Raw genomic sequence first — 15,967 nt, forward strand, 5'->3', positions numbered from 1 at the left:
TGTGTATTTTACTCTGTCTGCAAAAGATGGTAAAGAGCAAACGTCAATGTGTTGAATTCAGCCATGGATGTTAGCAAAGACTCCTTTGAGCCTTGTTATTAGAGACAGAGGGGAAATCATCAAGAATTTAGGGGGAAATCAGCTCTGTAAATAAATTACATTGAACTATAGGGGTTGGCAAACAAAATCCATTTATCTGCCCCATACAGCTGGTGTCATACCCAATAAAATCACAAGTTTAATAACAAATTATTATAAATGGTAGGAAATTGTTGCTAATGGGTACCTTTTAAAAAAGAGGATTTATCAGGGAAATTTTCTAGCAGAGATAGTTATTCTCCCATTTTTTTAAGGAAGTATGCTTTAAAAGAAGTATGTGAAAGAAATGTAGGTATGTAAGAAAGGTAAGCAGAAGCAACTTCTTTTGGTTACCTGTTAGCTGAATTTCCCTTGCAGGAACATGATGCCTAATAGAATTCATAGTCTGAATCTTATCTGGCCTGCTAGGGAGAAAATAAAATAAGATTCACGAAACATTTATGTTTACTAATTCTTTAGCTAGATGGGTTTCTGAACTTTTCTGCATACGTGGATACGAGCAGAGAAGAGGGGATGCTGCATTCCAGGGGTAAAGTGGTGGGGTGATAGGAAAGAGTGTAGGTAAGGTGTCACACAGGAAAGATTTGCAAGACTAGTCCACCTTGCTTCATGTTTTATCTAAGGATTTTAGACCATGACTTAGAATTGTGCACCCAGAGTTTTTTTTTTTTTTTTTTTTTTAGACTGATGAAGACAGATAATGCACTTTTTTTTTTTTTTTTTTTGATGGAGTTTCATCACTCTTCTTGCCCAGGCTGGAGTCCAGTGGTGCGATCTTGGCTCACTGCAACCTCTGCCTCCTGGGTTCAAGCGATTCTCCTGCCTCAGCCTCCCGAGTAGCTGGGATTACAGGCATGCACCACAGCGCCCAGCTGATTTTGCATTTTTAATAGAGACGGGGTTTCACCGTGTTGGTCAGACTTGTCTCAAACTCCTGACCTTAGGTGATCCGCCTGCCTCTGCTTCCCAAAGTGCTGGGATTACCGGTCTGAGCCACTGTGCCCAGCCTGATAACGCACATGTTAATAGAAGAACTTTAGTGGCTGCTTCCCAAACCTTTCTCTAAACAAAGATAAATCAACTTGTGACCTCTGCCTTTGAAACCACCTCTGCCACCTTCTCTTCCTCCATTTTTAAAGAGAATTCTCTACTAGAAAACCTAATTGTTACACTGAAGTATTCCATCATTACAAATGCTTTTCTGAGAAAAACTAATGATGTAATACCATTTAAATACAGGGAGCATCAAGACACTGGATATTTAGATTGGATATCTAGAAGCAATTCAATTGAAGATGACTCATTTTTTCATTAAAAGGAATATCCATTCACTGTGTCTAGCACTTCACTCAGCGGCAACATTAAGTCTTTAGAGAAGTTTGAGTTAGGTTGAGTGCAGCTGGTTACACGCATTGTTCTATTAATTCAGTCACTCATTCACGTAAACGGCAAATTACAATGGCACTTACAATGTTTCAACAACTCTGCTAGATTTGGGAACAAAACACAAGGGTAAAAGACCCATCCGTGGTCTTTGACTGTGTAAGGTATGGCAGGTGATTTAAATAATGTGATAAATACTAAAGTATCAGTAAACCTACAGGATTAGAGAACATGAAATGTGAACTTGAAAGCCATACATGGCTAGGCTAAAGGAGAAGATGTGAGGAAATATTTCCTCTAAGCATCTAAACTGTGGCTTTGTAATGAAAAGACATTAGAGTGAAGAAAACTGGACAGAAAGGGAAGATATTCTTGTTCCTGGATAAGTAGAGTACATAAAAGTTTTAGTGTTTATATTTTACCTTGAAAATGAGAATGCAGTGAAATATTTTAATTGGAGAAGAATGACCATACTCACACTTCAGAAAAGTCCGTGTGAAGAATGAATTGAATGAAGGCAAAACACACACACACACATACACACACAACAACAACAACAACAGTTTGAGAAGCACTATATCCCAGCAGTTAAGATCAAAGACTGGGGAAAAGACTGCCTATCCTGGCTGTTTTAAATAACAGCTGTGCAATATCCTTGCAGAAGTTCTCTCTGTGTCCTGGTTCTTTTTTTCTGTAATAATAACAGTACCAATGCTGTAAAGTTTTTTAAGAACTAGAAGAGTGAATATATGAAACATTGCTTAGAACAGTGCCTGGAACTTAGAGAATGTTCTATAAGAGTAAACTTGCAGAACAATGCAGTGACGCATGGGATAAATGAGTCGGATCCAGGTTGACAGTGCAGTGAGGATAGAGGGCAGGAAGTGATTTTGCGAAATATTAAATGCATAGAATCTATAGGAGTTGGTAACTATTTAAATTTGTTCTCATGCTGCTACTGAAGACATACCCAACCCTAGGTAATTTATAAAGGAAAGAGGTTTAACTGACTCACAGCTTCACCCGGCTGAAGAGGTCTGATAATCATGGTGGTAGGCAAGAGAAAGCTTGTGCAGGGGAACTCCCCTTTATAAAACCATCAGATCTTGTGAGACGTATTCACTATCACAAGAACAACATGGGAAATACCCACCCCAGTGATTGAATTACCTCCCACCAGGTCCCTCCCATGACACATGGAAATTGTGGGAGCTACAATTCAAGATGAGATTTGGGTGGGGACACAGCCAAACCATATCAGTAACTTATTAGATGTAAGAACTTAGAAACAGAAGGCTTGAATAAACCCCAGGTTTTTTGTTTTGTGTCTGATGGATGGTGTGTCTCTCTTCACTGCAATAGAGAACACAGGAAGAAAGCCCATCTAAGGAAAGAGATTATGAATTCAGTCTCGGATGCAGACTTGGAGATGTCTTAGGACTTCTAAATAGTAAGGTCCAATGGGAGATTGATTATCATGAATTACAGGAAAGAGAAGCTTGCCAGGAGATAGAGATTTAAGGGGTCCTTAGAATATTAACAAAAATTGAGGCCATGGGAGCAGACGAAATCATTCCAGAGAATGAATCAAATGAAGAGAAGGCCAAAAATAATCCACTACAGAACATTTAAGATGAGAGTAGAATTATAAAACTAACAATAGAAACCGAGAATGCAAACAGAAAGGAGAGATTCCAGCTTCTGGTCATGATGGAGTAACTGCACTGCATTAAATCTCCCGTTGAAAACAACCATAAAACCAGACGCAAATCTGTAAAATTCTTACAGATGTTGTACGTAATCTGATTGTTATAGATGCTGGATTATAGAAATGATAGATGCCCGATCATGTAATGCCGTTCTGTGAACCGTGAGAGAACGGAAATGATGACCGCCATGATTGCCCCAGCTTTCTGCATTTTCTGCAGGGCAGTGCAAAAAGGAGAAGCCCGATCAGAAAACAAAGGGCTTGCTAAGTTAAAGAGGGACGGAGTTCAGGGCTAGGGATGCAGCTGGAATTCTTGGGACACAGCTGTAGAAAGAAAGAACTGCGTAGTGAAGGAGCTCCTAAAATATTCACAGGCATCCTATCAAGTATTTAGCTGAATAGTAAGTTCACACATGTAGGAAGATACTCCAAGAGTCTAGGCAAAAAATAACTTACTGAGTAAAGAAAAGATCCTGGGGAGCTGTAAGCTGTAATGATCAAATCTTGGACAAGGCTATGAGATCTTTAATTTTCTACTAGCTAGAGTGAAAAATCTTGTTGAAGAGCATAAACATTCAGTAGATGTGCCAGCAAGTTCACTCATTAGGAAAAGGGTACCATTAGATGAGCCCTAGCAAAGCTTAAAAGCAAATCTCTAAATAATCACACTGATGTGCACGTAAATTAACTCCTCCTCCAGAACAAAATTCAAGAAGGAGTGAACAAAACCCAAACACTCACTAACTTGACATCCGTATGTCCATCATATATTAATGGTAAATTTGTTTAAAAATATAAACTAACAGGTCCTAGAAGCTCAATATGACCCAGGCAGGATAAACAAAAAGAAAACCACAGCAGGAAACATCATAACCAATAATTAAACCTTCAATGAAGCAAGTAAATGTGATGCTAACAAAGAAAAAGAAGTCAGTAAATTACTCAGTAAATTGGCTCAGAAATTAGACAATAAAACTAAAAAACAAGTGTTTTAAAAGTACAATTATAGACGTGCTACATAATTTAAAAGTAAATATAACAACAATGTAGAAAAATGAGACAATCATTAAAACGGAGATTATAAAAAAATGAAAATTTTAGCACTTCAAAATATGATATTGGAGTGAAAAATTCACTCGCCATATTGCACAGTTGTTTAGAAACCGCAGAAAAAAAAGATAAGTAAGCTTGATTTCTCAAAAATTTAAATGTAGGATTAAATTGCATAATCCAGTAATTTCTGGGTATAGACCAACAAGAAACAAAAGCATGGACTTGAACAGACATTTACACACATGGGTTTATTGTGGCATTATTCATAATAGCCAAAAGCTGGAAGCAACCAAAGCGTTCATCAATGGATGAATGAATAAACAATGTGGCTTATACATCTAAGGGAATATTATTCAGCCTTAAAAAGGAATTAAATTCTAACATATTTGCAATATGGATAAACTTTGAAGACATTATGCTAAGTGAAATAAGTCAGCACAGAAGTACAAATGTTGCATAAATCCACCTAAATGAGCTATGGAGTCTTGTCAAATTCATGGAGACAGAAAGTGAAATGGTGGTGTCCAGGGACCGGGGAGAGGGGACAATGGGAAGTTAGTGTTTAATGACATTAGAGTTTCAATTGTAAATGATGAAAAAATTTTGAAGGTAGATAGTGACAATATTTGTACAACATTATAAATATGCTTAATGACATAGAGTTTTATGCTTAAAATGATTAAAATGATAAACTTTAGATTGTTTATATTTAAATAAAATGTTCTAAGTGGATAGTTTCTTTGTAATTAGATTGAAATTTATTTTCCCTTCTCTATCATCTAAAGTTTTATAATGAACATATTGAGAAAAAAGTAAACAAACAACCTGAAAACTGAAGTACTATGATATTTATCCGACTCCCAAATTTATAGAGTAACATTTAAACCAAACATATATGGGTTTACATTTCAGGGAAAGATTTTTTCTAAGGGATAATTCATACGGTTGGAATAAAATGTGAAAGAATTAGTTGAATTAGTGACTGAATTTTATGATTCCAGAAGTACATCGGAGTTTTACTTTGTTTTTGTTTTTCTTGGTTTAGTTTTTACATAATATCGCCCTATTACAAAAATCAGTAAACTTTAGAAAAATAAAAGGTATCCAGACGAAAGTACAGAGAGAAATATCTATATTTACATCTATATCTATACCTGGCAAAAACACTGAACCATGGTTCAGTGACCCATAGGACAATATCAAAATAATCAATATCAAATAACCCAATGTACACATAATCAGAGTACTAGAAAGAGATATTTAGGGCTGAAAAAGTACTTGATGAAATAGCAATGAAAATATTTCCAAATTTGCTAAAAATATATAAGTGATTCAGGAAAACAACAACTTTCCCTACATGGAATAAATGGAAAGAAAACCGCAGCAATGCCCATCATAAACAAATTTCTAAAAAAAAAAAAAAAAAAGGAACTATGGAAGACAAACCTTAAAGACATTCAGTAAGGGGAAGAAGACACATAGAAGACACATTATATACAGGACAATAGTAAGAAAGACTGTTGATTTCTCAACAGAAACAATGATAGCCAAGAGACAAAGACATGTCATCTTTCAGGTGTTGGAAGAACAACAAAAAACAAAAATATCCATCAACATAGAATCCTATATCTAGTAAAATGAACTCTTCAAAAATGAATACAAAAATAAAGATTTGCTAGGCATGAAAAGCTGGTAGAATTCATTGCCAGCAGAACTGATTTATAAGAAAAGCGAAGCTCATCAGCCTAAAGGAAAATATTAACCTATGAAACTGTCAAAGGAAGCCTCAAGTGGCCCTGCACAGTTTCCAGATTCTCTTTTCACTCTTGGTGACCATGATCTTCCAGAGAAGAGAGGTTTCATCAACATTGTTCTCTGAGTGAGGATACCCTCTTCCCTGAAAATAATTTTTATCTGGTTAACTCTTACTCATCCTGTATTCAATTCAATAATAACTTGTGATAGTCAATACTGATTATCAATTTGATTGAATTGAAAGATACAAAGAATTGATCCTGGGTGTTTCTTGAGGGTGTTGCCAAAAGAGATTAACATTTGAGTCAGTGGACTGGGAAAGTCAAACCCACTGTTATCCTGGGTAGGCACAATCTAATCAGCTGCCAGCATGACTAGAATACAAGCAGGCAGAAAAATGTGAAAAGAGAGACTAACCTAGCCTCCCAGCCTACATCTTTCTCCCGTGCTGGATCTTTTCTACCCTCGAACATCAGACTCCAAGTTCTTCAGTTTTGGAACTTGGACTGGCTCTCCTTGCTCCTCAGCCTGCAGACAGCCTCTTGTGTGATCTTTTGATCATGTGAGTTAATACTTAATAAACTCCCCCGTGTATGTATATGTGTGTGTGTGTGTGTGTGTGTGTGTGTGTGTGTGTATTCCATTAGTTCTGTCCCTCTAGAGAACCCTAACTAATACATGCCTTAATCTGGAATTGTTCCCTTACACTCCAGACTATGTTTTGTTATGCTGCTGCAAGTTTTCATAGCACCCTATATTTTACTCTCCTCTAACTTATCTCAGTTTGTAATTATACAGTTTTGCAAAGATATTATTTTAGATAGCCATGTCTCCCTCCACTGGGAAATTTGCTCCATGAAAGCAGAGACTTACCTTTTAGGCGCATTGTTGTATCTCCAAGGGTTAAGATAGTTAATGTTTAAAAAAATGTTTGTTGAATGAATTTATGAATGAAAGTTGCATGTTGTTAATTAAGAAGAATAGTATTGGAGTTTAAATGATCAGAGTTAATAAGGCTAATTCCAGTGAAGTATCACAAGATGCTGTGATGAAGGTGAATGTTTTGAAGAAGGGAGGAACTTAGAATATTAAAAAGTCAGTGGACTTTGAGACTACAGTTGAATCACCTATGTGAATGTCTAGGTTCCATGAGATCATAAAGTCTCACGGGATGGAAAAGCAGGAGCATAAACTAAAGTTTTAATATGAAATGACACAGTCAAACATATTTTTTTGAAGATGTTTTTGGGCTGCCGTTTGGAGAAGTCTGTAAAGTAGAAACAGAGGAAGTAGGGAGATCAGAAACGGTGACCTCTTGCAGAAACCAGAAAGATAGTGGTCAATGGCCACAGTGATGACCATGGAGATGGTCAAAAGCACTCAGAGTCAGTGGAACATTTTGTAGTTGGAGCCAACAATATTTGCCATTAGACATGAGATATAGGAGAAAGAGAGGAGTCAAGAATGAGTCCATGATATTTAGATGAAAGCAAGGGGGGACTTGTCATTAACTGAAGTAGGAAAGATTTTGAATAGAAGTTCAGAAGTTTCTAGATATTCTCTTTTTAAAAAATTTTACTTTAAGTTCTAGGATACATGTGCAGAATGTACAGGTTTGTTACATAGGTATACCTGTGCCATGGTGGTTTGCTGCATCTATCAACCCATCATCTGGATTTTAAGCCCTGTATGCATTAAGTATTTGTCCTAATTCCCTCACTCCCCTTGCCCCCACCGCCCAACAGGCCCCGGTGTGTGTTGTTCCCCTCCCTGTGTCCATGTGTTTTCACTGTTCAACTCCTACTTATTTGAGTGAGAACATGCAGGGTTTGGTTTTCTGTTCCTGTGCTGAAGGTAATGGCTTCCAGCTTCATCCATGTCCCAGCAAAAGACATGATCTCATTCTCTTTTATGGCTGCATAGTATTCCATGGTGTATATGTACCACATTTTTTTCATCCATGTCCCAGCAAAAGACATGATCTCATTCTCTTTTACGGCTGCATAATATTCCATGGTGTATATGTACCACATTTTTTTATCCAGTCTATCACTGATGGGCATTTGGGTTGGTTTCATGTCATTGCTCTTGAAAATATTGCTGCAATAAACATATGTGTGCATGTGTTTTTCTAGTAGAATGATTTCTATTCCTTTGGGTATATACCCAGTAATGGGATTGCTGGGTCAAATTGTATTTCTGGTTCTAGATCCCTGAGGAATCACCACACTGTCTTCCACAATGGTTGAACTAATTTGCATTCCCACCAACAGTATAAGAGCGTTCCTATTTCTCCACAGCCTCGCCAGCATCTATTGTCTCCTGATATTTTAATAATTGCCATTCTGACTGGCGTGAGATGGTATCTCATTGTGATTTTGATTTGCATTTCTCTAATGACCAGTGATGATGAGCTTTTTCTTCACATGTTTGTTGGCTGCATAAATGTCTTCTTTTGAGAAGTGTCTGTTAATATCCTTCAATCACTTTTTGATGTTTTTTTTTTCTTGTAAATTTGTTTAAGTTCCTTGTAGATTCTGGATATTAGACCTTTGTCAGATGGATAGATTGCAAAATTTTTCTCCCATTCTGTAGATTGCCTATTCACTCTGATGCTAGTTTCTTTTGCTGTGGAGAAGCTCTTTAGTTTAATTAGATTCTACTTGTCAATTTTGGCTTTTGTTGCAATTGCTTTTGGTGTTTCCATCATCAGGTCTTTGCCCATGCCTATGCCCTGAATGGTGCTGCTTAGGTTTTCTTCTAGGGTTTTTATGGTTTTGGGTTTTACATTTAAGTCTTAATCCATCTTGAGCAATTCTAGACATTTTTAATTTGAGACTCCCATTATGCCTCTCAGTGAAGACTTCAGATAGGTAGCTGGAAGTACTAGTTGAGATCTCCACGGGGAAGTCTTCACTGGGTTATACATTTATGTGTCATCAGCTTTTCTAAGTGAGTGAGTGTAGACAGAAAAGAAGCCCCAAATCTGATCCCGTGAGCTTGCCTATATTTAGAGGTTGGGAAGATGAAGAGGAATAAGCAAACCCCACTGAAAAATCCCAGAAAGATAAAACTATGTGAATATAATGCCCTAGAAATCCATGGAAAGGAAGTGATCAACTGTATCAAATAAAATAATTGGCCACGGCATTCAGTACAGAAGTCATGGATGACACAGATACGAGCAGTATGGGTGGAATGGCAAAGACAAAACCCTGATTGGAGTAGTTGTTTTAAAAATGGGAAGCAAGGAAGCTGAGAGTGAAAGGAGAATCGACAACACTTTGGTGCTGATCTTCAACCTGGTATAAATATGATAGCATCATTAACCTGAGGAAGCTTCCATTCCTTTACTTACAGTGACTGATTCTCAAACTGAAAGTAAGAATTTAGCCTTGAGGGATCTTCCAACGCAAGCCCTGAATAGAAAGCTCTTTCTGTGTAATTTCAAGGATGGCCTGGTTCTTCTCACTTTAATATACTAAAGGCATCACAAACCAGATAAGAAAAGAAGGTGCTGACAGTGTTATCGATCTGAAACTTCTGTTTTAAATATCAGAATATGAAAGTAAAATAAGAAAATCATCTCCTACTTAATAGCTAAAATAGTTGTATAAACAACACCTTATTTTTTTGTTCAGTCACAACCATTACTGGCAGAATCATACTGCTATCATAAGTCTGAAATATTCAGCCCAATATTTTGATTTATGTAGAGACCATTTTGCTTTAATAGGCATTGTGCACTCATGTGGTTGGGACACCACTTAGAACATTCACTGCTTTTAGAGTTTGAGTAATAAGCTTTACTTACCTATAGTTTGGTATCCACCCAACTTAGAACGAAGCAGTCGTGTAATCCTCCTTAGTTGCTACACTTTGAATCTTGGGAGTATCACAAATGGACATTGATTACAAGAATTCATGAGAATCTCAGACACCCTGACTGGGGTGAAGAGAGGGCAACATTCATCTGAGGAATGTATTTCACATTCAGTAATATTTGACCCCAGATGAAATAAAATGTGGCTTCATCTCCAGTGTAAATATTGGTCAGTTCCTACCCCATTAAGTGTTCCTGCTACTTTCCCTAAAGACAAAGATTCTGGCCTATCAATCATAATAATACTCCCATTAGCTCTTGAGCAACATGTTTGAATAGGAAACTCTCTTTCTCTTTCCCTTTTGTCTGTTGATGATTTAGAGACAGTAAGATCTCCAGGCTTATCTTGAAAATATTTACCCAGCTTCTTTCAGTGATCATTTCAGAGCTTGGTCATAAAAGCATGTGTTTCTCTAAAGCAAAGGGTGATAAAGGAGGAGGTACACATAGAACCTTGCCAACCTAACATTTTGGTGGAAGGTGACAGAGAAGATTAGGAGACCAATCTTGAAAAACATGTTTTAAGTTATCTGCTTCATGAAGTGAAACAAAAATAGACGTATAAAATCTCCATCTGGTTTCATTTTATCTTCGCCCATTAAGTACAGACCTATCTATATCTTGGACATTTTTGGTTTTTTTTTCTTCCTTTTGCTTTGTTTTATTCCCCTATGTTTCTAACTTGTTTCTAACCCTTTAAGAAGCAAGCTTGAAATTATGAGTTAAAAATAATATACAAAGTATAAAAATATTAATGTTCTATTCTCTCTTAGCAGTGGGCTAAACAAGAGAAAAAGTGACAAGCTGTGGTTGATGTAAGTGATTTTAAAGGACAATTACAAGAATTATACTAGTGGGAGGTACATATTGATCCTATTAAAAATATTTCCTATGTTAATGGCTGCATAGTTGTCCATAAGAAATGATATTTCCTATTAGCTTTTTGCTTTTCAATATTTTATAGAAAGGATGATCTTTACATGAGAAAATCAATGATTCTTACTGTCATTATGTATTGGGACTTATTCTGTTCTAGGCATGATATGTAGAGATTTACACATGTTATCTCAAGTGATTATGAGACCAAAAAATCTATTTTGCCTGTACTATCTTTAAATAGGAGACATTGAACTCAGCGAATACAACATGTTTTCTAGAAGGCTTGTGAGTTCGGAATGGCAGTTATTTCATTTGCTGTCTGTGTGTCTCACGGGTCACCCTGAAAGCACTGACTCAGCTTAGCATGCCAAAGTGTCCCCACTAGATGGGGACAGGAAGACTTCTCTGAGCTAAGGAACCATGTTCTTAGGATGGATGCAGATCTGTAACTTTGAAGTGGAATGCCCACCATGACAAAGACGTGTTATTTTAACCCCTTGTGTTCATCTCGTTACATAAAATTATGCTCTTGATTTTGTAAAAGGATACGAATTTGAGATACTTCAGCCTAGTATTACAGCCTAATAAATATCCACCATGACAACATGAAGGTTAATCTACCTGAACATGTGTGTTCATCTTTATTTTCTCCTAATAATCTAATCTCAACTATCTCTATTGTAATATAAGTGACCTTTGTGTATAACTGGATTTTATTTCAATATCACTGACTTATTTTAGACTATTAAAAACTGTCATTATATTTAAAGTATGTTATATATGATATAAACATACTTTATAGCATACTATATTTATAGTATATCTTTATAATGTATATTTATTTGTAGATAAGATGTCTTACATTTTCCCAACAGCATTTCCTTGAGAAAGGAAGAGTGGGTGTATTTCCATTTTAGTTATGAACACGTTGAAGAGAACAGAAGGCAAATGACATGCTCCAGGGCAGAGATTTCATCGGTGAGAATGAAGATATGGAAGTGGTTTTGTGGTCACATCTTGGAAATCGGTAGCACTAGCAGCATGGCAGACCAACTGACTGAAGAGCAGATTCCAGAATTCAAAGAAGCTTTTTCACTATTTGACGGAGACGATGATGGAACTATAACAACAAAGGAATTGGAAATGATAATGAGGTCTCTTGGGTAGAATCCCACAAAAGCAGGGTTACTGAACTTGATTAATGAAGTAGATGCTGATGGTAATGGAAAAACAGACTCTCCTGAGTTTCTGACAATGATGGCAAGAAAAATGAAAAACATCCAAAGTGAAGAAGAACTTAGAGAAGCATTCCGTGTGTTTGATAAGGAGAGCAATGGCTCTATCAGTACAGCAGAACTCCGCCATGTGATGACAAACCCTGGAGAGAAGTTAACAGATGACAAGTTTGATGAAACGATCAGGGAAGCAGGTATTGATGGTGATGGTCAAGTAAATGATGAAGAGCTTGTACAAATGATGACAGCAAAGTGAAGACCTTGTACAGAATATGTTACATTTCTTGTACAAAATTATTTGCATTTTTCTTTGTTTATAAATTATCTCTAAAAGGTGTATTCCTACTGTCAAAAAAATGCATGCATAGTAACTAGGACTCCATTCCTTCATGTTTTTTCTTCTTACCTTACAGTCATTGTTCTGAAAACATATTTTAGAAAATTGATCAAGTAACACGTTGCATGTGGCTTACTCTAGATATATCTAAGCCCTTCTACACAACTAAACTTAGATGGAGTCAGTCAAAGGGGGAACATCTGGGTTATGCCTTTTTTATTTTTTTTTTTAGTTTTCTTTAGAAACTGCAGCATGTTGTTGTTACAGTGTGGAGTTGTACAACCCTGCATACACAATTGACATTCAACAATATGTACCTAAAAGTTGCACTATTGCAAAAGGAGTGTATTATCCAGGTACTCATACACTATTTTTTTTTATACTGCTGGTCCTATACCAGAAACATTTTGCTTTATTGTTACTTGCTTTTTAAACTTTGTTTAGGCATTTAAAGAAAATCTGCTTATGGCAGAATTTACCTCAAATCCATTCCAAGTTGCATATTTGTTTTCCAATATAGAATAACAATTTACCTCCAAAACCCTCAAAAGACAAAACAAAAACAGAATGAAGATATGAAAGCTCAGGGCTCCTGAATTCCAAATCGCTTTGCAATGAAGTCATAATATTTTGAATAAAACAAAATGATATAAACTACCTGAACAAAATATGTGTTTGTGGAGCAATGCAAAGGTAATATATACTGGTAAGCCACGTGCTTAGAATCTTTGACAAAAACACTAGAAGAAATTTTGTGTGTGTGTGTGGAAAATAGCTTTGAAGTAAATGTTTGGAGGAAATCTTCCATAGAACAGATACCATAAAATTAAAACGTGTAGTCATAGGGAACTGGTTATTTTTGTTTACCTTTTACTTTTGATTTCTCACTGGCACATAAATAGGAACTTTCAGTTCTAGGTGGGAGTAACCCTTTCAATAAATTGAACCTTTGGTAGCCCAAGCATGTTTTACTGAAGCACATTTTGACAAGAGGCAATAATTTTTTTAAAAAATGTACAAATATTTCTTATTCTTAGGAGTTGCTTTGCCTTGCAAAATAAGTGAAAGCTATTACAAATGGGATTCAGGGCATTGCTGAGATAAAGTTTTGGTCAAACTACATTTCTCAGTAGGGAACTCCTTTTCTTCTGATAGAGCTGGCATGAGTTCAAAGAACTGGAATAACCAGGAAAGAAGATGAACCAACTGATTTATAAATGAAGATTAAAGGATAAATTATAGAGGCCAAATAAATAGGCTTTGTCTAAGCTGTGTGTAAGAGCATGACAGGATTAGAAGCACACGTCACTGAAAGTTTAAAAACATTAATGAAAATAATTACATGGCACAATAAAATAAATGTAGTACTGAAACAGTAGAGAATATGAGGAAATGTAAAACAATACTAAACTCATCAAGTAGCTTTGCTATGGTCAAGAATTACTACATTACAAAAGGAGATCTCTGGGGTAATAGTGGAAGTTGTTTTATGACGACAGACAGACTCAATAAACCCAGACCAGCATGACATAGTTTATTACTCAAGAGTGAGAAAGAAAAGCCATGCTGATTTTCCTCATTAGGATAATAGATCATTGTGGCTTAATTCCCATGAGATTCAGGAATTTAAAATTAATTATTGTCAAAGGTCATGGCTTTGCCTTTTACAATCACAGATTCCTGAGTATTCAACAGATACGTTGGAATACAGAGAACATAATTATTTATTGTTGTATAATAAATTCACAAACATAGAGTGGCTTAAAGTATCAATACATATTTATTATCTCCCATGGTCTGGCAGATCAGGAATTGACTGATTTGGATGGACGATTCTGGTTTAGCGTCTCTCAAGATGGTGCAGTCAAGATGGCGCTGCAGCAGCCGGGCGCGGTGGCTCACGCCTGTAATCCCAGCACTTTGGGAGGCCGAGGCGGGCAGATCACGAGGTCAGGAGATCGAGACCATCCTGGCTAACACGGTGAAACCCTGTCTCCACTAAAAATACAAAAAATTCTCCGGGCGAGGTGGCGGGCGCCTGTAGTCCCAGCTACTCGGGAGGCTGAGGCAGGAGAATGGTGGGAACCCAGGAGGCGGAGCTTGCAGTGAGCCAAGATCGCGCCACTGCACTCCAGCCTGGGTGACAGAGCAAGACTCCATCTCAAAAAAAAAGAAAAAAAAAAGTGTCACTGCATCTGCAGTCATCTGAAGGCTTGGCTGGAGCCAAAGCCTGAAATAGCTCATTCATACGCTGGGAGGCTAGTACTGGCTATTGACAAGAGGACTTATTTCCTTGCCACTTGGACTTCTTTATAAGACTGCCTGTGTATCCTCATGACATGGCATCTAACATCCCCCTGAAAGAGTGATCCAAAGAAAAGCAAGGTAGAAGCCATCATGTCTTTTATGACCAGACTTAGAATTCACAAATCATCTGTAATATCCTACCGATTTCACAGACAAACCCTATTCAACATGGGAGGGAACCTCAGGAAGGCATGAAGACCAGGGGATGAGAATCTCTGGAGGTCACTTTGGAGGCTGGCTATCGAAAATATTTGTGTCAATTTTAATCTATTTTAAAATTGGATATTATTTTCTTTTGCAAAATAGTTCTTTCCCAATTCCCCCATAATAGCAAGTGGGGCACTAATCTAGGTTTTAATAAAGTTATTGTCATTAATCTTCCAGGTGCAGAGTAGTTGAGATCTGTCAAAATGGTTCACACCTCTCAATAATTATCATGTACAAAATTCTTATTATGCTCCATATAATCCTCACAATGATCCTTAGCTCAAAATAATGGATAGGGAATCGAGGCAAGAAAGGTTAATTAATTTGCCAAAGTTCACATGGTTAGTAAGAGAGTGAAGCAAATATAAATCCCGACTGAACTATCAGAGCCATATGGTGAGGTCAAGAAGACGGCAAGAAACAGGAGGCAAAAATAAATGGGAGAATTTGGAGTGCATTTCACAAAGGGACTATTACAAAGATGTACACAGGGTTAGAACCTATGGCAAAAGATACTTCAGTACCTGGAGCTAGGGAGAGAGGTAAAACATAACTACCTTAGGGATGCAGGAATAAAACGATTGTAGGAATTTAGAGAGAGCTACACTGAGGGCACCTTTGATAGGAATTATGGACTTTATTAAAAAGACATAGTCTGTATGAAATGTGTAGAGAGATAACCATTCTGATATCATTCTCCTCTCAACCATCCTGTGACTCCTCCTAGCCAAAAGCAACTAGAAATCAGAGGCAAGGAAGCCTTTTGATTCAGTATTCATGTGGGTTAGGTAAAAAACAGTAGAGACTGGATCTGGAAATACTCAGCACATCCTCTATTATCCACTCTTCTGTATACTTTTCAATCAGCTCAGCTAACTTCACAGTCCCGAATAGAATTAAAGAACTGAAGATCAGGGAGGATAATTCATAGGTTAAAGTTTCTAGAACTAGAATGTGGTCAAACCAACACTCAAATATAAGCATAAGGCTCCAAGAAACTTGGGGGCATTTTTTTGTAGTTCCAGCATATCCTTTACTAAGAGCCGGGCTCCTGGAGAAGATGGAGTAATCTAAAATTAGCCACAGTTATTTCAGACTTCATTACTGTTTCCTGCTGCCAT

At 36.9% G+C, this 15,967-nt stretch overlaps 1 pseudogene; it reads left to right on the forward strand.

Annotated features, from left to right (window-relative positions):
* The first annotated feature begins 11,798 nt into the window (after window positions 1-11,798).
* On the forward strand, window positions 11,799-12,251 carry LOC117066463 (annotated as a pseudogene).
* The last annotated feature ends 3,716 nt before the right edge of the window (window positions 12,252-15,967 follow it).

The sequence above is a fragment of the Trachypithecus francoisi genome, unplaced genomic scaffold (genome assembly GCF_009764315.1).
Source record: "Trachypithecus francoisi isolate TF-2019V2 unplaced genomic scaffold, Tfra_2.0 Lachesis_group20, whole genome shotgun sequence".
Classification (NCBI taxonomy): Eukaryota; Metazoa; Chordata; class Mammalia; order Primates; family Cercopithecidae; genus Trachypithecus; species Trachypithecus francoisi.